General features: G+C 38.7%; 1 pseudogene; it reads right to left on the minus strand.

Annotated features, from left to right (window-relative positions):
• Positions 1-3619: 3619 nt before the first annotated feature.
• Positions 3620-6639, minus strand: LOC150033778 (uncharacterized; annotated as a pseudogene).
• Between the last annotated feature and the right edge of the window lie 500 nt (positions 6640-7139).

Raw genomic sequence — 7139 nt, forward strand, 5'->3', positions numbered from 1 at the left:
GAGCTCAGTGACATAGTAGAGAGAGATTTAGTGGGAAGTGAGAGAAATTTTAAGGGGCGATGGATGTGTAGAAGAAGAAGAAAGATTTAGGTTTTTTTTTTTAATAAAGATCTGGTTTTATCTTTTAACCAAATTTTTTGTATTATTTTTATATTATTTTTCCTTCCTAATTTCCTTTCTTTTTTTTACTCAGAATTTTCTTTTTGCACTTTTTTTACTTTTTTTTCTTGTTTCGTATCTTTTTTTTTTTATTTTGTTCATATTATTCTTATATTTTTTTAATAAATTCTTTTTCATTTTTTTCTTCTTCTCTTTACTTTTTTTTTTCTTTTTTTTTCATTCTTTTTTCTTTTATTTTCTTCTTTTCCTCTTTTCTTTTCTTTTTTTCACATGTTTTTTTATTTTCCCTTTTATTTTTCTTTTTCTTTTTCTTTTTTTTTTTGTTTTGTTTCTTTTTCTTCTTCTTTTTTTTCTTTTTATTATTATTATTTTTTTGTAGGAGGTGATGTTTTATTTATTATTTTTTTTCCAGCAATTCCTCGATACATTACCATCTTCTTGGTATACAAAGGGATGACCCTGGAACTATTGTATCGCCTCTCGTGCTTATGCATCTTGATCCTCATGGAAGGGCCCCGCAAAGGCAAAGGCTTACAACTCTCCCATTTGATCACCCAAGGGAGGATCCCTAAAAGGTCTACATTATTATGTTACTCTTTGATCAAAATTTGAAGATAAGGGACCAGAGTATGAGGTGGAGTCGGATGGACCAGAGTTGTCCTCGAGTATGAGGTGGAGTCGGATGGACCAGAGTTGTCCTCGAGTATATGAGGTGGAGTCGGATGGACCAGAGTTGTCCTCGAATATGAGGTGGAGTCGGATGGACCAGAGTTGTCCTCGAATATGAGGTGGAGTCGGATGGACCAGAGTTGTCCTCGAATATGAGGTGGAGTCGGATGGACCAGAGTTGTCCTCGAATATGAGGTGGAACCACACCTAACATTTTTGGAGAGGAAGCGAAGTTGTACCAACCTTTTGGAGAAGGGGTGAAGTTGTACCAACCTTTTGGAGAAGGGGTGAAGTTGTACCAACCTTTTGGAGAAGGGGTGAAGTTGTACCAACCTTTTGGAGAAGGGGTGAAGTTGTACCAACATTTTGGAGAAGGGGTGAAGTTGTACCAACATTTTGGAGAAGGGGTGAAGTTGTACCAACATTTTGGAGAAGGGGTGAAGTTGTACCAACATTTTGGAGAAGGGGTGAAGTTGTACCAACATTTTGGAGAAGGGGTGAAGTTGTACCAACATTTTGGAGAAGGGGTGAAGTTGTACCAACATTTTGGAGAGGAAACGGAACTGCACCATGTCTTTGGAGATTGAGTGAAGTCGCGTCATTAGTTTGGAGATTGAGTGAAGTCGCGTCATTAGTTTGGAGATTGAGTGAAGTCGCGTCATTAGTTTGGAGATTGAGTGAAGTCGCGTCATTAGTTTGGAGATGAAGCGAAGTCGCGTCATTAGTTTGGAGATGAAGCGAAGTCGCGTCATTAGTTTGGAGATGAAGCGAAACTGCGCCAACATTTTGGAGATGAAGCGAAACTGCGCCAACATTTTGGAGATGAAGCGAAACTGCGCCAACATTTTGGAGATGAAGCGAAACTACGCCAACATTTTGGAGTTGAAGCGAAACTACGTCATGATTTTGTAGATCGAGTCATTGAAGATGGAGCCGAGCCATGCACACTGACCATGAACTTGACGATGAAGTGGAGCCATGCACACCGACCTTGAGCTAGAAGATGGAGCGGAGCCATGCACACCGACCTTGAATTTGAAGGTGAAAGTGGGGCCATGCACGCCAATCTTGAACTTGAAGATGAAGCAGCTTCAATGGAGTCTCTGAACTTGAGGATGGAGAAGCATCGACGAGACCTTCACGTTTGAGTTTGACAAAGCATTGACAAATCCTCTGCACTTGATTTTGACAAAGTATTGGTGAATCCTTTGCACTTGAGCTTTGAAGAATTGGTGAATCCTTCGCATTTGAGCTTGAAGCATCAGCGAATCCTCTGCACTTGAGTTTGACGAAGCATTGATGAATCTTTACATTGAGCTCGACTTCGCGACTTTGAGCGTGAAGATGGCATTGCAAAACCTCCAGACTTGAGCATGAAGATGAAGTATTGATGAAGCCTCTAAACTTGAAGATGGAGAAGCATTGATGAAGCCTCTAAACTTGAAGATTAAAGAGCATCGACGAAGCCTCTGAACTTGAAGATGGAGGAGCATCTAAGTTTGATTTTAAAGGAAGCGAAGCGCATTTCAAGTGTGTGCCTTTTATTTACTGTGCTGGCTCCTTACAAAGGATAAACATCTTCAATCCATTGTGTTACCCCTAATAGGGATGAACATATTCAATCTGAAGTATCATTCTTTAACGGGGATGATCAACATCAATCTTGTAGTGTCGTACTTAGGTGGTTGTGGTACATTTTTTGATGGATTAAACTTAAATTTCTTTAAGTTTTCTTCGTACCTTTAAAGAAAGGGATCAAATCATGATGTAGTTCAATTTTTTTTTTTTTTTAACTGGATTGAACTTGAAGTTTCTTTCAAGCTGCCTACATACCCTTCTTAATGATAGGGATCAAGTCATAATATAGTTCAAAAAGAATGTTTTTCTTTTTTTTTGCGCACGCGACTGAACTTAAATTTCTCTAAGTTGCCTACGTACCCTTTATAATGACAAGGATCAAGTCATAATGTAGTTTGTACAAAGACTTTTTTTTTGGGGGGGCCATTCACATTTTAAGCTCATGTAGGCTAGGAACATCATGCAGTTTAGGCTCTTGCGATGAGGAGCTTCTTCATTTAAACTTCAGAAGCTCTTATTTCATCATGGTTTTGATCATCCTCTTCATTTGTAGGATTCGTCAATATGATGAGTTTTGGCTTCACTATCAAGGAACCTTCTGTACTTATGTCAATAGAAAATTTCTTCTTCATGCGTGAAGAGACATGACTATGAATCTTTTTGCCGTTGTTTTCTTCATGGAATGACGTTGCCTTCAAGATTTTCATGCTTTCTTTATGTTGATCTCTTGTTGTCTTGAGACGATCAAAAGTAGATGCTGAAGGTCGATCTTTCTTTGATGTGGATATACTTAGCCTTTAGAAGGCTGAAGTTCGAGTAGAAGTAGTTGTTGGACATTGGTCTTCTTCTCCTACCGTGGCCATACTCAATCTTTGAAAGACTGAAGATCGAGCACTTGAAGGTTTAATACGATCGAAGACAAAAGTTTTTTGCTTCATTTCTTCTGAGTCGTTGACTTCTTCGACAATTATATGATTGTTGTCGACTTCCACTATGCTGATAGTATGACATGTAATAACTTATGATACTTTCTCTGGATGATTATTGAGAACGCTTATTAGGAGAAATTCTGCCGAAGTTGACGACCGTTGGAATTGAGGAAAGTCCTTGTCTTCTTTCTTAGTAGGCTTAGGCTTTCGTGTCATCTTTTTACCTTTATTTTTATGAGTCTTGTTTCTTCTTCTATAGCTTCGATAGGAACGTGACTTTTTTTGGGTGGAGTTTGGCTATCTTCTTTTTCGACGAGTCACAACTATCCACCCTTCGTTGTCCTCTCTAACGAGCTCATCCCTTCGTTGTCCTCTCCAACGAGCTCATCTTCCTTTTTGGAATTTGTTGTTTGAATCTCTTGTTGGAACCAAACGACTATAGGCTCAAAGGCTTCAAACTGGATCAGGCTTTGTCTTTGAGCATTGGACACAGACAGTGTTGGGACACTTGAAGTTGCCGCTACTGTAGTGTGATTTGTCTGAGCTATTTCATCCAAATCTAACTCAATCTTCTTTTCACGAGCCAACTTTAGAATTCGTTTCTTCAGCACGAAACACCTTTCAATTGGGTGACTAACGACCCAATGATACTTATAGTAGTTAGGATCATCTATTTTTTCTGCTTGTTCGGGTCGCTTGCATTCCGGCAGCTGAATAAGTTGCTTCTCTAGCAGTTTCTCCAACATATCTGCCACATCAGAGTCAGGAAACGGATAAACTTTCTCTTGCCTTTCTTTAAGAGTTGGACGACGCTTCTCGCCCTCATTGTGCCTTCTTTCAAAATTTGTTTGTTTTCCTTTGGAGGAAAATTTCAGCGGGGTCACATGAATGACCATAGATTCTTTTGTGGCACTATCCACAATCTTTTCAGTGCCCTTGGCATCATTTTTGTATTTTCTCCCTTCAGAGACTAGGAAATCTTTAGTTCCTCTGTTGGCAATGCTCAGCTCCATATCATGAGTGCATGTTGCCAGCTCCTCAAACGTACGAAGTTTTATCCCTTGTAGGATGTAGAGAAGCTCCCAGTGCATGCCTTGAGTGCACATCTCCACTGCAGATAATTCAGTAAGTCTATATTTGCAATCCAGACTTAAAGCTCTCCATCGGTTGATGTAATCGATGTCTGTCTCTCCCTTCCACTGTTTGGTGTTCATCAGCTCCATCATGCTAACAGTGTGCCTTGTACTTAGAAGCAGTTCAGGAACTTCTTTTCTAGCTGTTCCCAACTGTCAATCACTTCTGGCTCCAAATCAGTATACCAATCGAAAGCATTTCCTTTCAAGGTACGGACGAACTGCTTGACTAGTATGTCTTCTCTGGTTCCTGCATTTTCGTAGGTTTCAATGAAGTGTGCAACATGTTGTTTTGGATTGCCTTTTCCATCGAACTGCTGGAATTTTGGAGGTTGATAACCAGCTGCCATTCTCAGGTTGTCGATTCTCTTGGTGTATGGCTTGGAGTACATAAAGAAAATTTGCAACAGTTCTCCGTACTGAGCTCTTATGGAGTTTGTGATCATATCCTGGAGTTGTTGAACTGACAGGGAGGCAATGGAGGTAGATTGTGGTGGCTGACTTTCCTGCAAGACAGCCTTTCCTTTGTCATTGGCTTTTGTAGTTAGGGATTGACTTGATTCAGCAGTATCTCGAGCATGTATCTGATCTCTTAAATCAGCGATTTCATGATCTTGCCCCTCTACAACCTTCATTAGGAGATTTATCTTTACCTCCATCTCTGCCATGGTCGACTCAGTCGTTACATCAGTCATCATGACAGATACTACATCAAAATATGATTCTTTTTTTGATAGATCAGTAACAGAAGCATAGTTTTCAAACAAAGGATTTTCTCTGATGACGAACCCGCCTTTAGGAAATTCCATCAGCTGACCCCAGATTTCCTCCTTGATGACAAAGCTTATGTAAGTGTTGCTTGCAACAGTAGCTTTGGATGCAACTTTCTTTGGTGCCATTTGTAGATTTGTTGACTCGGATGACGAGAGAGAGATGAGAGGTAGAGAGGTCCCACCAGGCGTGCCAATTGGTTTCAATAGAAATTTATTTCGTGGAACTTGAACTTTTTATTTGTATTAATTTTGTGGAATGTGAGTACAATCTCTAATACACAGTATTTTGATGCTTTCAAAATAAAGTATAAACTTTAAGCTAGTTGATCTTCTTGAACGATCGGCCTTTGGGCTTGTTGATCTTCTTGGATGATCGACCTTTGGGCTTGTTGATCTTCTTGAGTGATCGGCCTTTGGGCTTGTTGATCTTCTTGGGTGATCAGTCTTTGGGCTTGTTGATCTTCTTGGATGATCGACTTTTGGGCTTGTTGATCTTCTTGGATAATCGGCCTTTGGGCTTGATGATCTTCTTGGATGATCGACCTTTAGGCTTGTTGATCTTCTTGGAGGATCGGTCTTTGAACTTGTTGATTTTCTTGGATGATCGGCCTTTGGGCTTGTTGATCTTCTTGGATGATCGGTTTTTGGACTTGTTGATTTTCTTGGAAGATCGGCCTTTGGGCTTGTTAATCCTCTTGGAGGATTAGTGTTCGCACGAGGCTTCCGGAGAAACTTGTTTCGTGGAGTTGAAAAGTTGGTGTTGATGTTGAAGTTGATTTGATGTGATGTGGTTCGATTTATAGTACTTGATCCTCTGATTCTCTCTCAGTTGAATGCGTACGCTTGATTTGAGGAAATGAAGCGCGTGATGATCGAGTTGAAGTCTTGGAAGAATACTTGTATCTCCGAAGGACTTCAGTCTTTAAGGGTCTTCTATCTTCTAAGAGTGCAGCTTTAAGAGTCTTGGGAGTCTTCTGCTTGTTGATGAATTCTCTTTGGACTCTCTAAATGTAGAATTGCTTGTATCTTCTAAGGACTTCAAATGAATTCAGTCTTCAGAATGCTTGCATCTTCAAAGGACTTCAGTCTTTAGGATGCTTGTATCTTCGAAGGACTTCAATCTTTAGGTGTGGTTAGCTTTAAGAGTCCAGGAGTCTTCTGATTGTAAAGAATTCTCTATAAGCTCTCTAGAGTATAGAATTGCTGACCTTTACAAATGCGGAGAACTCCTCTATTTATAGAGTTCTTTGTTGGAATTCATGGGTTTGGGCTTGGTCGGACCATGGGTCTGACTAATTGGATTTGGGTCTTATTTGACATTTTGGTCAAATTAAGCCTATTTATAGGCTAAATTGGACTTTTAGCCCAAATAATAATATCAAATTAGATCGAAGTAATTTTATTCAATCCAACGGTTAAGAAGGAAACATGTGGCATCATCGGACTTCGCCAATTTATGTCTGCAACTTCAATTTGGGACAAATGTCAACTTCTAATTAGTCTCGAATTAAATTATTTGGAATTTCGTCATTAATTTAGTAAATGACGTGACAATTTGTGATTGGTTCAAAATTTCTCATTCAACACATGTAAGTACCACAATTCTAAATGTTTTTACTTTTCTAAACAAAATGTCATTTTCTTAATATAATTAAATCTTAAATTTTAGAATTTAGATATGCTAAAAACATTAAAATGTTGTTTTTTATAAGTAAATTCGAAATAGAATTCTAAATTAGAATCTAGATCGACGAGAAAAAAAAACTCTAATATATCAAAAGCCATATCCATATTTTATAGTAAGTCTTCTTTTCTAATACTATTTAAGACCAGTTCGTCAATTACATCAATGAGAGAGACCCATAAAAGGTAAATTAATAAATAAAAGTTAAATTACAAATTTCGTTTTTTAGTTGAAAACTTAAAATGCATTGAGT

Source organism: Benincasa hispida, chromosome 9, assembly GCF_027475165.1.
Source record: "Benincasa hispida cultivar pf3 chromosome 9, pf3_genome.v1.1, whole genome shotgun sequence".
NCBI classification, from domain to species: Eukaryota; Viridiplantae; Streptophyta; class Magnoliopsida; order Cucurbitales; family Cucurbitaceae; genus Benincasa; species Benincasa hispida.